Here is a 14,008-nt window from a genome sequence, read left to right on the forward strand (position 1 = left end):
CAGTTGGGGTCATGTGAGAGGTAACCAATTGATGTTTCTCTCACATATGTTTCTTTCTTCTTTTTTTCTCACTTCCCCTTGCTCTAAAAATAAATAAAATCTTTAATAAAAATTAAAATAATTAAATAAAATTTTAAACATTTTAAAAAGAAGGACTCAATCCAAGTCTCTACTTACTGGTTCTGGTAGTGACAGGCAGCACAAAAGCTGGCTTTTCTGGTTTCACTCTGAACTTAATGACACAGCTGCCTCTCAAGGGAGAAAAACTCTTGTCTTCTTGTTACAGAACAAGGCCAAAGAGGGTATGATATACTATTACCGAAAGGAGCCCCCACTAGATTTGCTTGTCCGCTGCCAGAGGAAAGACATCTCTCAATGCCAGAGATTTGTGAAAAGGAAAGGAAATGTTTATTTAAAGCTATACAAACTTAAAGTAGTGACCTAATGTCTTCATTAAAATATCAAAGTCCTTTAGGACACCCACAGACACACAAGGTCCTTCTTCCCCCCTCTTTTTGGGTCACCGTATCTCAGGAAAAGAAGTAGACGTCCATGATTCAGGCTCCCGGCACCATCAGCTGTGTAGAGGTTAGGATCTCCAGCTTTGGACCCCAGTTAAGCCTAAGTCATGTGGCACCTTCTCATGGCCCATTACCAAAAGGTCCTTTCACCCTTTTTCTTCCAGGCAAAGTCTCTCTTATTTCTTAAGCCATGTGGCCAAAGAGTGCACCCCAAAGCTGTGGGGTCTTCACTCTCACCAAAGCCACAGGGGGTTCCCCCATCAAAGCTGTGGGGGTCCCCACTCTGGCAAAACTGAGTGACGATTTTCTGCTAAAGCCACATGGTGATTCTCCCTCTCAGGGCCATGGGAGTCTCCACTCTGGCCAAAGCCACGTGGTTCTCTCTGGCAAAGCTGTGAGAGGGTCTCCACTCTGTCAAATCTACCTGATGGCTGCCGTGTCTCAGTTTAAATCCTCACACCAATCTTCCTCTGCAGCCCCATTTCCACCTCCTCTGGCAATCAGCTGCACTTGCCAGCACTCCCATATCCTTCCAGCTTTACTGGGCTGCCATCGTTAGTTTGGGCAGATGTGGCCCCATGGCATGGAGCCAATCATCTCCAAGCTCACACAGGCGCTGTAACTAGGGGGAGTTGCCTCCCAGTTACCTCTTGGGTGGAAGTCACTTCCATCCCCCTGGCTCAAAGCATGGCCACAGCTATTTAATATATCTATGAAACCAGTTTAAGGTTATAGATATGTTAAATGACCATGCCAGAGGTTAGCTGCAAAGCTGTTGCTATACAAAACAACCCAATGGCCCTGCTCCATGTGTCCCTTTCCCCAATTCACACCTGTAGGGGGTAGGGGTGAGGACATCCTAATATTTCCTGGACACCTTGAGTTCTGGACCCCATTCCAAATCCCTACTTGGGCCCCCCCTCTTGGCTGTACCCTGTTACATTCTCCCTTTATTGTACCTGGCTTATCTGATTCCCAAGCCAGACTAGATTCTGCACCAGAAATCTTGCTTCTTGGCTTTTCCTCCTGCAATAGCTGAACTTTCAGCTAAATGAGTTTACTAGCACCCATAATTTTGTTGCCTGTTCTCATTGGCTATTGTCTCCTCCATTCTCTTTGTTCCTGAAGATTTATGCCTGTAAGAAAAAAAAATTTATTCTTATTTTTGTGAAGGCAGCAAGTGTGTACCTCCTGCTTTGTTTAATTGAAAACTGTATTCACTTCTAAATATGAATGGTTGAGTGCATTTGTACAACTAGTTAGAAAAACTGAAAATAGATGATGATGTTGATGGTTAGAGTCAATGTATCTATCATTTCCAGTTATTATTTCATAAAAAGTACATTTTTTATTTGAAGGCAACTACCCATCCAAGCTACTTTATTGTTAATCATATTGCCTATGATTTATCAAATACTTATTTACTGTGTACTTTTTAATTTCCATGTGATCTAAAGGAAGAAAAAACAAAACAAAATTAAAAATGGAGCAACAACAGATGAAATGCCAAGCTATTTGCTTGTTTAAATGTGGAGTTTTGCCATAATGAATGCAAACTTGGGTCAGCACTATTTACAGAAAAGCACCTGGTATTTTGTCTCAATGAGAAGGAAAATGTTTTGTGGTAAAAGCTTGCAGTTTTTTCCAACTAAGCAGTAAAAGGAATTACACAATGTAAAATGATAAATAAAAGTTCTATGAGTCACCCTTAATGTAGGAAAAATGTGCAGCCAGGACAGAAAGAGTGTTTTTCTGCATGTTTAAAATAAACTCTAATGCACTGAAATAGAAATCAATAACAGGATGTCCTAGAAGCCCAAATAACTGTGCAACTATAAGGGGTTTGATGTAGTTCATGCTTTTCAAATAAATGTATTGCAGTGGTGGGGACAGTGATGTAAAGACTATGTTGATTTTACTGTTTTATTTTTTTATATTTTTTATTATATTTTTCCCCATGACCGTTTAGTCCCCTTGACTTCCTCACTATCACAGTCACTACACTGTTGCACATGTCCTTGTATCCTTTTCCCTTTTTGCTCAGTCCCTATATCCCCTAAAATCCCCCTGCCACTTAGCTGTCAGCTTGCTCTCTATGAATGTGTCTCTATTTTGCCTGTTAGTTTAGTTTGTTCATTACATTCCACATATAAGTGAGATCATATGGTCTTTGTCTTTCTCTGACTGCCTTCTTTCATTTAGCATAATGTTCTACAGGTCCATCCATACTGCCACTAAAGATAAAACTTTTTTCTCTTTTATGGCCAAGTAGTATTCCATTGTGTAAATGTCCCATAATTGTTTTTATTCACCATCTACTGATGGACACTTGGGCTGCTTCCATGTCTTGGAGATTATAAATAAGGCTGCAATGAACATAAGGGTGCTTATGATCTTTTGAATTACTGTTTTGGGTTCCTTCAGATATATTCCCAGAAGTGGGATTGCTGGTTCAAAAGGCAGATCCTTTTTTATTTTTTTTTGAGGTATCTCCATACTGCTTTCCATAGTGGCTGCACCAATGTGCATTCCCACCAACAATGTAAAGGGGTTCCTCTTTCTCCCCATCCTCACCAGTGCTTGTTGTTTGTTGTGATTGATGATTTCCATTCTGGCAGTTCTAAGGTGATATCTCATTGTGGTTTTAATTTGCATTTCTCTGGTGATTAGTGACATTGAGCATCTTGTTATATGTCTATTGGCCATCTGTAGAAGATGTGTCTTTTGAAGAAGTGTCTATTCAGATCCTTTACCCACTTTTTAATTGGGTTGTTTATCTTTTTGGTGTTAAGTTTGATAAGTTCCTTATAAATTTTGGATATTAATCCATTGTCAGATTTATCAGCAAATATGTTCTCTCATTCCATCAGTTGTTTTTTGTTTTGTTTTGTAGATGGTTTCCTTTCCGGTACAAAAACTTTTTAGTTTGATGTACTCTCATTTATTTATTTTTTCTTTTGTTATCAGATCTATCTCTCCAGGAAGGAGAGATAGATCTGATAAAATATTGCTGCAAGCAGTGTCCAAGATTTTTCTGCTTATGATTTCTCCTAGATTTTTATGGTTTCAGGTGTAATATTCTCTTTAAATTATATTTTATTGATTACGGTATTACACTGGTCCTGATTTTTCCCCCTTTGCCCCTCTCTACCCAGCACCCCCTACTTCCTCAGGCAATCCTCCCACCATTGTTCATGTCCATGGGTCATGCATATAAGTTCTTTTGCTACTCTATTTCCTATACTATACTTTATATCCTCATGGCTATTTGGTAAGTACCTATTTGTACTGCTTAATGCCCTCACCTCTTCACCTATTCTATCCTCTCATCTTTCATCTGTCAACCTTCTGGTAACTAACTTCTTTTTTGTTGCTTTTAAGAGTCTCTCTTTATCTTTAACCTTTGGCCTTTCAATAACCTTTGGCCTTTGGTCTTGGAGTAGCCTCTTTGCATCCGTAATAATTGGTACTCTCTGCACTTCCTGGGCTTGAATGTCAATTCTCGTCTCAAATTAGGGAAATTTTCTTTCACTATTTTTTTTCAGATAGATTTTTAATTTTTGCTTTTTCTGTTCTCTTTATGGTGCCCCTATGAGGTGAATGTTGGACCCATTAAAGTTGTCCCAGAAGCTGTTTATAATATCCTCATGTTTTTGGATTCTTTTTCCTTCTCGTTGTTCTGGTTGGTTGTTTTTTGCTTCCTTATGTTCCAAATCATTGATGATTCTCGGCTTCATCCTCTCTACTGTTGTTTCCCTATAAAGTGTTCTTTATTTCAATTAGCATATCCTTCATTTCTGACTGGGTCTTTTTTATGCTCCTGAGGTCCTCACTAAGTTCCTTGAGCATCCTTATAAACAGTGTTTTGAACTCTGCAACTGATGGATTGCTTATCTCCATTTCATTTAGATCTTTTTCAGGAGATTTGACCTGTTCTTTCATTTGGGCCATATTTCTTTGTCTTCTCATTTTGGCAGCCTCCCTGTGTTTGTTTCTATGTATTAGGTAGAGCTGCTTTGACTCCTATCTTGGTAGTATGGCCTAATGTAGTAGGTGTCTTATAGGGTCCAGTGGCACAGCCTCGTCTATCACCCAAGATGGGTACTCAAGGTGTACCCTTTGTGTGGGCTGAGTATCCCCTCCTCTTCTAGTTGAGACTTGGTTGCTGTTGACAGGTCAATGAGAGGGGTTTATCTAGGCCAGTCAGCTGCAATGACTGGCTGTGACCACTGACCGCTAACCTCCACCCTCCATGGGAGGATCAGCTGTGCAGGGGGAGGGTGGTGGTGCTCCGATGTGGTCTATAGCTGTCCACTGGGTATGCTGGCCCTGGAGTTTCCTAGGTAGTGCATGCCAAGATCAGCCCCCACCTGTGTTTTGTCCTAGGCACCTTGCCTGGGTTTTAAAGCAATCTGAGATGGCTGCTACTTGTGCTGGGCTTGGAGATTTCTAAAGTGAAGCCAAGCTGTGAATCTAGGCTGCTGGGTCTGGGCCTGTGGTTCATTGAGGCCAGCTGCTGCTTGTTTTAGAGGATTTAGAAAGTTATGAATCATGAGCCATTCATATGGAAAAGCAGCTTGGGTAGGTCTGTAATTTGGGTGGGGCAGAATCTCTGAAGATCTCCAAGGCCAAACAATGTTAGCCAGTTTGATGGAATCTTAGATATGGCACCAGTCTTCAGATCCAAGTGGAGAGGGACCAGAAAAGGGACAATGGCCTCTGCTCGCCTTGATGCTAGACACCTCACTCTCCCCCTGTATACCACTGGTGCCCCTCATGCCACCTCCCCAGCACCAGAGCCCTGAAGGAGTGAGTCTAAATAGGTGAGTCAGTGTGTGGGTTCTTTAAGAGGAACCACTTGGGGTTCCAATAGTCTCTTCCACTACTCAATCCCTGGTCAATTTTGCAGACAGAAGTTGTGGGCGCTTATCTTCCTGGCACTGGAACCCTGTACTGGGGCACCTGGTATGGGGCTGGGACTCCTTGATATTGAGATATCACTCCTGAATTTTTATCCACCACATGTGGATGCAGGACCAGCCCATTCCACGCCTGCGCCCCTCCTACTAGTCTGGATGGGTGTGGTTTCTTCTGTAGTTGTAAGACATCCATTCAGCTTGGTTTCTATCAGTTCGGAGTGATGATTGTTCTCTATTTTAGTTGTAATTTTGTTGTGGTTGTGCAAAGAGGTGACCCATGTCTGCCTATGGTGCCATCTTGACAAGAAGTCCTATTTATTTTTTTAAATATATTATTGTCAATCCTATTACAGTTGTCCCAATTTTTGTCCCCCTCCACCCAGTTGCTCCTACTCAATCCCCACATCATTGTCCACGTTCCAGGGTCATGCATATATGTTTTTTTTGATAATCCCTTCACCTTTTTACAACCGGCCCCCTCCTTGCCTCTCCCCTCTTACAGCTGTCAGTTTGTTCCATGGTTTTATGACTCTGATTCTGTTTTGCTCATTAGTTTATTTTGTTCATTAAATTCCACATATAAGTGAGAGTATATGGTATTTGTCTTTTCACTGCCTGGTTTATTCACTTAGCCTAATTGTCTTCAGGTCCATTCATGATGTCACAAATGGTAGAAGTCCCTTATTTCTTTCTGCTGCACAGTATTCTATAGTATAAGTATACCACAGCATTTTTATCCACTCAATGCCTGATGGGCACTTCGCCTGTTTGCAGATCTTGGCTATCATAAATAATACTGCTATTTACATAGGGGTGCATATATTCTTTTGAATTGGTGTTTTAGGATTCTTAGGATATATTCTCAAAAGCGTAATCACTGGATCATAAGACAGTTACATTTTTAGGAGACTTCCAGCCAAAATAGAGGCATAGGCAGATACACTGTGCCTCCTCCCACAACCAAAAGAAGGACAATGACAAATCTGAAAACAAAAACAACCAGAACTGCCAGAAAATTGAATTGTATGGAAGTCTGACAAGGAGTTAAAGATGAAATGTTCATCCAGACCAGTAGGCAGGCAGTGGGGGGCAGGGGGGCAGCTTGATGGAGAGGACTTGAGGCAAGGCGGTGACTGGAGTACCGGGCAAAGAGGCAGCCAGTGGACCTGGCAGTCCCACATTTATATGCAGATAAACCAGGAGGAACAACTGGGAAGTGAGACAGACCATGCAACCCAGGGTTCTAGGAGGGAGAGAGAAAGCCTCAAAACCTCTGACTGAAAATACCTGTGGGTATTGAGGTGGTGGGAGAAACTCCCAGCCTCACAGGAGAGTGTGTTGGAGAGAACCACAGGGTCCTAGAACATACACAAACTCACCTACCTGGGAAACAGCACCAGAAGGGCCCAATATGCTTGTGGGTAGTGGTGGAAGTGACTGAAAGCTGGCAGAGAGATGAAAAGTGGCATCGTTCCCTCTCAGACTCCTTTCCAACATACAGTGCCACAGCTCAGCAATGTGGATTGCCCCACCCTGGCAAATACCTAAGGCTCTTCCCCTTACTACATAACAGGTGCATTGAGACAAAAAAAAAATGGCCCAAAAGAATGAAGAGATCAAAGCTCCAGAAAAACTAAAAAGTACAACTATGCAATGAAGAGAGAGCCAACCTATTAGGCACACAGTTCAAAACACTGGTAATCAGGAATAAGGATGCTCACAGAATTGGTTGAGTATGGTAGAAAAATAGAAGAAGTGAAGGCTATGAAAAGTGAAATAAAGGAAAATGTACAGGGAACCAGTAGTGATGGGAAGGAAACTGGGACTGAAATCAATCATTTGGACCAAAAGGAAGAAATAAACATTCATCCAGAACAGAATGAAGAAATCAGAATTCAAAAAAAAAATGAGGAGAGGCATAGGAACCCCAGGACAACCTTAAACATTCCAACATCCAAGTCATAAGTGTGCCAGAAGGAGAAAAGGAAGAAGATAAAACTGAAAAATTATTTGAAAGAATAATGAAGGAGAACTTCCCCAATTTGGCAAAGGAAATAGACTTTCAGGAAGTCCAGGAAGCTCAGAGGGTCCCAAAGAAGTTGGACCCAAGGAGGAACACACCAAGGCACATCATACTTACATTACCCAAGGTTAAAGATAGGGAGAGAATCTTAAAAGCAGCAAGACAAAAGGAGAGTTACCTACAAAGGAGTGCCCATAAGACTGTCAGCTGATTTCTCAAAAGAAATTACAGGCAAGAAGCTACTGGAAAGTAGTATTCAAAGTCCTGAAAGGCAAGGACCTCCATCCAAGATGACTGTATGCAGCAGTGTTATCATTTAGAAGGGAAGGGCAGATAAAGTGCTACCTAGATAAGGTCAAGTTCAAGGGGTTCATTATCACCAAGCCCTTATTATGTGAGATGTTAAAGGGACTTATCTATGAAAAAGAAGAACAAAAATATAAACAACAAAATGACAACAAATTCACAACTATCAACAACTGAGCCTAAAAAAAGACAAAAACAAAAGTGAAATAAGCCAACAACTAAAACAGGAACAGAATCACAGAAATGGAGATCACATGGAGGATTCTCAGCAAGAAGGTGCAGGGGGGAGAATGGGGGAAATGGTACTAGGAATATGAAGCATAAATGGTAGATACAAAATAGACAGGAGGAGTTTTAGAATAGCATGGGAAATGGAGAAGCCAAATAACTTGTTTGTATGACCCATGAACATGAAAACTAAGGTGGGGTAATGATGGTGGGATGGGCAGTTCAGGATGGAGGGGAATAATAGGAAGAAAAAGAAATGGGACAAGTGTAGTAGCATAGTCAATAAAATGTATTTTAAAAAAAGAATGGTCACAGGGATGTAAAGTACGGTACAGGGAAGGGAGTAGCCAAAGAACTGACATGTGTGACCTGTGACATGAACAAGGATGGGTAGATTGCCTGAGGGAGTGTGGGCTGCTGGGTGGAGGGGAGCAAAGGGAAAAAAATCAGGACAAGGGTAATAGCAAAATCAATAAAACAATAAAAAAATAAATAAATTGACTCAATACCACACACACAAAAATAGATGAATAGAACAGAACAGAGTCTAGAAGCCAGCCAAGGAAGCTAGACAAAAACTTTTAAAAAATGAGAAGTTAAAAAGAAACTAGGTGGCTGGGGAAATATTTTCTAGGATTCATGTTTTCTATTGTACTAAAACATTTCATGGTGCCAATAAAGGTATAATATTTCCAAATTCATCCTGTGATTGCAGCATAATGATGATTTCAAGAGAAGAAAATAGTGCTGGAAATCTTTTAATTAATTTGTTAAATAGATGTTGTAATAAATATGAAGGAAACCAAAATAAATAATTCACAATTGTCTAAACAAACAAATAATAAAGATGTTAGGGTCCTAAATTGAAATGTATAATACAAACACACTTTCAATATCTCTTTTTAAAAAGGATTTCATTTATTTATTTTTAGAGAGGGTAAGGGAGGGAGAAATAGAGGGAGAAAAACATCAATGTGTGGTTGCCTTTTGTGAGCCCCCTAATGGGGACCTGGCTCCCAACCCAGGCATGTTCCTTGACTGGGAATTAAACAGGTGATTGTTGCTTTGAAGGCCAGCTCTCAATTTTTGAGCAACACCAGCCAGGGCCAGTTTCAATCTCTTAACAATTTTCCTTAAGATTTTGAAATAATATTTAATATATATGATATAATAAAATGTATACCTAAGCTTTAAAGGAAAACTTTAGGTATCCATTTAGTGCTGATCAATCTCTTTAGTTTTTAAGTCAATTCTCTTTTATACTATTAAATTAAAAACTTAAAGTAATACTTTTTATTTTTTTATTTTTTAAATATATTTTATTGATTATGCTATTAGTTGTCCCATTTCCCCCCTTCACTCCCCTCCACCCTGTACAGCCTCTCCCACCCACATTCCTCCCCCTTTAGTTCATGTCCATGTGTCATACTTATAAGTTCTTTAGCTTCTACATTTCCCATACTATTCTTATCCTCCCCCTATCTATTTTCAACCTACATTCTATGCTACTTATTCTCTGTACCTTTTACCCCCTCTCCTCCTCCCAATCCCATGTTGCTAACCCTCCATGTGATCTCCATTTCTGTGGTTCTGTTCCTGTTCTAGTTGTTTGCTTAGTTTCTTTTGGTTTTGCTTTAGCTGTGGTTGTTAATAATTGTGAGTTTGCTGTCCTTTTACTATACATGTTTTTTCTTTATCTTCTTTTCCTTTGATAGGTCCCTTTAACATTTCATAAAATAAGGGTTTGGTGATGATGAACTCCTTTAACTTGACCTTATCTGAGAAGCACTTTATCTGCCTTTCCATTCTAAATAAGAGCTTTGCTGGATAGAGCAATCTGGGATGTAGGTCCTTGTCTTTCATGACTTGGAATACTTCTTTCCAGCCCTTTCTTGCCTGTAAGGTCTCTTTTGAGAAATCAGCTGACAGTCTGATGGGCACTCCTTTGTAGGTTACTGTCCCCTTATCTCTTGCTGCTTCTAGGATTCTCTCCTTCATTTTTACCTTGGCTTGTAATTATGATGTGCCTTGGTGTATTTCTTCTTGGGTCCAACTTCTTTGGGGCTCTCTGAGCTTCCTGAATTTCTTTGAAGACTATTTCCTTTGCCAGGTTGGGGAAGTTCTCTTTTATTATTTGTTCAAATATGTGCTCAATGTGTTGCTTTTCCTCTTCCCCTTCTGGTACCCCTATAATTCAGATGTTGGAATGTTTAAAGATGTCCTGGAGGCTCCTAAGCTTCTCCTCCTTTTTTTTGAATTCTTATTTCTTCATGCTTTCCTGCTTGGTTGTTTCTTTCTTCCTTCTGGTCCACTCTATTGTTTTGAGACCCAGTTTCCTTCCCTTCACTATTGGCTCTCCATGCATCTTCCTTCATCTCTTTTATGGTAACCTGCATTTTTTCATCTAATTTGCACCCAAAATCAACCAATTCTGTGAGCTTTCTGATCACCAGTGTTTTGAACTGTGCATCTGATAGATTGGCTATTTCTTAGTCGCTCATAAGGATGAGTCCTGGGGGACTGATCTGTTCTTCTGTTGGAGACATATTTCTCCCTGTCTCTCTTTTTTGGTCTGGTCACTATTGTTATGGTGAGGTGCGGAGCCTTAGGCGTTCACCGGGACTGGGCACCCCAGTCGCTAGATTGTGACATTATATTTGGGGGCAGGGGCGGGAGGGAACAATGGCGGTACTTCCGTTCTCCTGGGATCTCAGTCCGTTCTCTGGGATCCTGGATTGCGAGCTCTGCCCTGGTCCACAATCGCCACCTCACTGGGTCCGCCAGCCACTGCTTACATACTCAGGGTCCTGTGCTGCGATCTTGCACGCCCCGGATGGCTTGCGCACCCCGGATGGCTTGAACGCCCCGGGTGGCTTACTTGCGAGTTTGCACCAAGTTCTCCTGACCTCCGTGCGCCACCGACCTGCGCCCGCCTGGCTCCTCCTCTCCACCCCTCCCCTCCTCTCTGCCCCTCCTACTGGTCTGGTTGAACCGGTCTACTTGAACTTCTTGGCTGTCCAACTTTCATTTAGATAAACTCTCTATCAGTTCTAGGTGTTATTCTAGCTCTAAATTGTTGTTGTTCTAATCTTGGTTGTGCTTGGAGGTACGGTGCATCCACCTATGCCCCCATCTTGCCGGAAGTCAAAGTAATACTTTTTATTTAATATTAACATGTATAACCTGAGCCTCTTTTAAGTAAAAGCATTTTTCCTCACTCCCCTAAAACTGCATAAAAAAGATGTCTGAAGTTCTTCAAGGGTTAACATGTTTTATTTCTGGGTGGTAGAATTTTGAGTGATTTGTTTGAATCTTTGTACATTTCTACAAGTCTCCAATTTTCTAAATAATGTGCATATATCACTCTCATTAAACAACACAAACTTAAATAAAAAAATGTAGGGCCCTAAGAGGTCTTTAAACAAATAAGACAAATCATGGTGACATATAGGCTTTTCTGGGTGGATCATGACAATAAGAGAAAGGGAAGTTGCTTTAAAGGATCTGTGCATCTCGAACAAGCTACTTACCAGGACATGAGCAACAAACGTGCTACCACTCCTGCACTCACTGTGCTAAGGAATTCCATGGTCGAGTGTTTTGTCTTTCCCACACTCTACATTTCAAAGTTTAAATTCTTCAAAATGCAAAACACTTAATTTTATTTATTTTCTTTTACACTTAAATGGCAAGCCCTATTTCAAGTCCTTTACAAATACTAGCTCATTTAATCCTCATAACACAGAGATGAATATTATTATTACGTACCTTTTTCAGAAATGGAGACCCAGTGAAATAACTTAGCTGATAATGTGAATACCTGTTTGTAAACTATGAAGGATGACAAGATTTTCTGTATAATCTATATACCACCTTTCATTTATCCATTCAACTGATATTTACTGAGCACCTGCCAGGCACACTTCTAGATGCTAATTTATTGGAGGTGTTTAGGTGTTTAGCAATACAAACTAACAACAGTTTAAAGATAAGTAGACAAACAGGAAGAGAAATGAGATCCAGCTTGTGTTTTCAGGATATTCTATTTCCCTCCACATTTCTCGTAACTGGTACACATTTCTATTGTCATGAAGAGCTACCTTAGAGTTTTGATATGTGGTTGGAAATGATGATTCTGAATCATCATTTCTATCAACGGTTGCAAACTGGTAGCCCACAGCACTCAGCTCCTGCAGTGGTTGTGTATTTAACTCCTGCCTTTGAGTTAAATACACAGTGGTTTCTAAAAATCAAGATTGCTTTTATTATGCTGTTATTTTAATAGGTACCAACATGAAATAGTCATAAATTTCCTATGTGTCTAGTGTGTAATAAGTCAAAATAAAAATGATAAAAACCATCAAAACTTCACAAAGAACAAAGTTCAAATCAACATTAATTCATGTCAGAAAAAAATTGTGAGCCTTGGCTGGTGTGGCTCAGTGGATTGAGCACTGTACTGTGAACCAAAATGTCGCAGGTTCAATTCCTAGTCAGAGCACATGCCTGGGTTGTGGGCCAGGTCCCCAGTAGGGGGCACACAAGAGGCAACCACACACTGATGTTTCCCTCCCTCTCTCCTTCCCTTCCCCTCTCTGTAAAAATAAATAAATAAAATCTTTTAAAAAAATTGTGAGGCATTTTGAAAAAGCCAAAAAAAGATGGCTGGTGTCTTTCCAGGTACACGCTTACAGGTTAACTCTGCCTTTTATTGTTTTTTACCTATTTTACAAATCTATAAGCTGCAGAAATTGATAGTAATGAAAATGATTCTTGTCCATAGAAATATGTTTCATGTGTGTCTGGGAGATTCAACAGATCACTGAACTGTAGGTATTTACAAGCTTTACACTCTTTTTCTTTCTTTTATTTCACAAGAGATTCTATATTTATGTGTATACATAATTATAATTTTGAACAATAAAAAATAGCTTGTCATGAGTAGTTCATTTCATGAGATAAAAAGATAGGAAAACAATGAATGACACTTAACTATGCAATTCTTTTATTTGTTCTGTCTTATTTTTTAATTATTTTTATTGTTATTCTATTACAGTTGTCCCAATTTTTCCTCCTTTGTCTTCCTCCACCATCCCACCACCCACTCCTACAGTCAATTCCCACACTGCTATCCATGTCTGTGGGTGATGCAAACCGCGGCTCGTGGGGTCCGCCACATTGTGGATGAGATATGAAATTCACACGGATTACTGAGTCCTGTGGAGGAAAAGGGACGATACGGCTTTTCTCTCAAGAGGAGAAAAAACCTGTGCCCTTGCCTTGACCAGCCTTTATTTCTTTTTCTGGGCACATTACATGATGGTCCTCATGTACTATGCCCAGATTGGCTTTAGGTGGTTACCTTTTACAGAAAACAAAGGAGATGATACTGCTAATCACATCACAGAAGAGGGATATTTGCAAATGCAAAGAGAAAAGTGGTTGAACCAGTTACACTCCATACTGGGGAGTTTTAGCCCGGATTTTAGGAAGTTACAGTAAACACTTGCTGTCTCAATTCAGGGTGAGGGAATTTTAGTAAAAGCAAGTCTCATAGCAATCTAGGTACAATGCAGGCCTGATTCCCCACGGGAGAACCTATCTGTGGGCGTGGGTCCTGTGCATCTCCGAGTGGGAGCTGGCCCACACCATGCAGAATGGTCTTCTATATGTGGGTCATTCATACATGTTCTTTAGTGTCTTCCCCTCCTTTCTATCATTATCGCACTCCCCGCTCCCTTTTGGTCTTTGTTAGTCTGATCCACATTTCCATGCCTATGGTTATATTTTGTTTGTAGTTTATTTTGTTCTTTCCAAGTACATTTAAACAATTCTGATTGCCTTGTGCATTTTAAATTCTCATTTAAACAAGCTATAACATTTTACTGGTCCTTTCATTGATTAAAGAGCTAAAATCTTTGACAAATGTTCATTTTATATTTACATGAAAATAATAATTTTACCTTTTCTAAAAAATTATCCTTTAACATTCATTTATTGTGGCACATTAG

This window comes from Phyllostomus hastatus, unplaced genomic scaffold, assembly GCF_019186645.2.
Source record: "Phyllostomus hastatus isolate PE091 unplaced genomic scaffold, TTU_PhHast_1.1 phas_contig_17, whole genome shotgun sequence".
NCBI classification, from domain to species: Eukaryota; Metazoa; Chordata; class Mammalia; order Chiroptera; family Phyllostomidae; genus Phyllostomus; species Phyllostomus hastatus.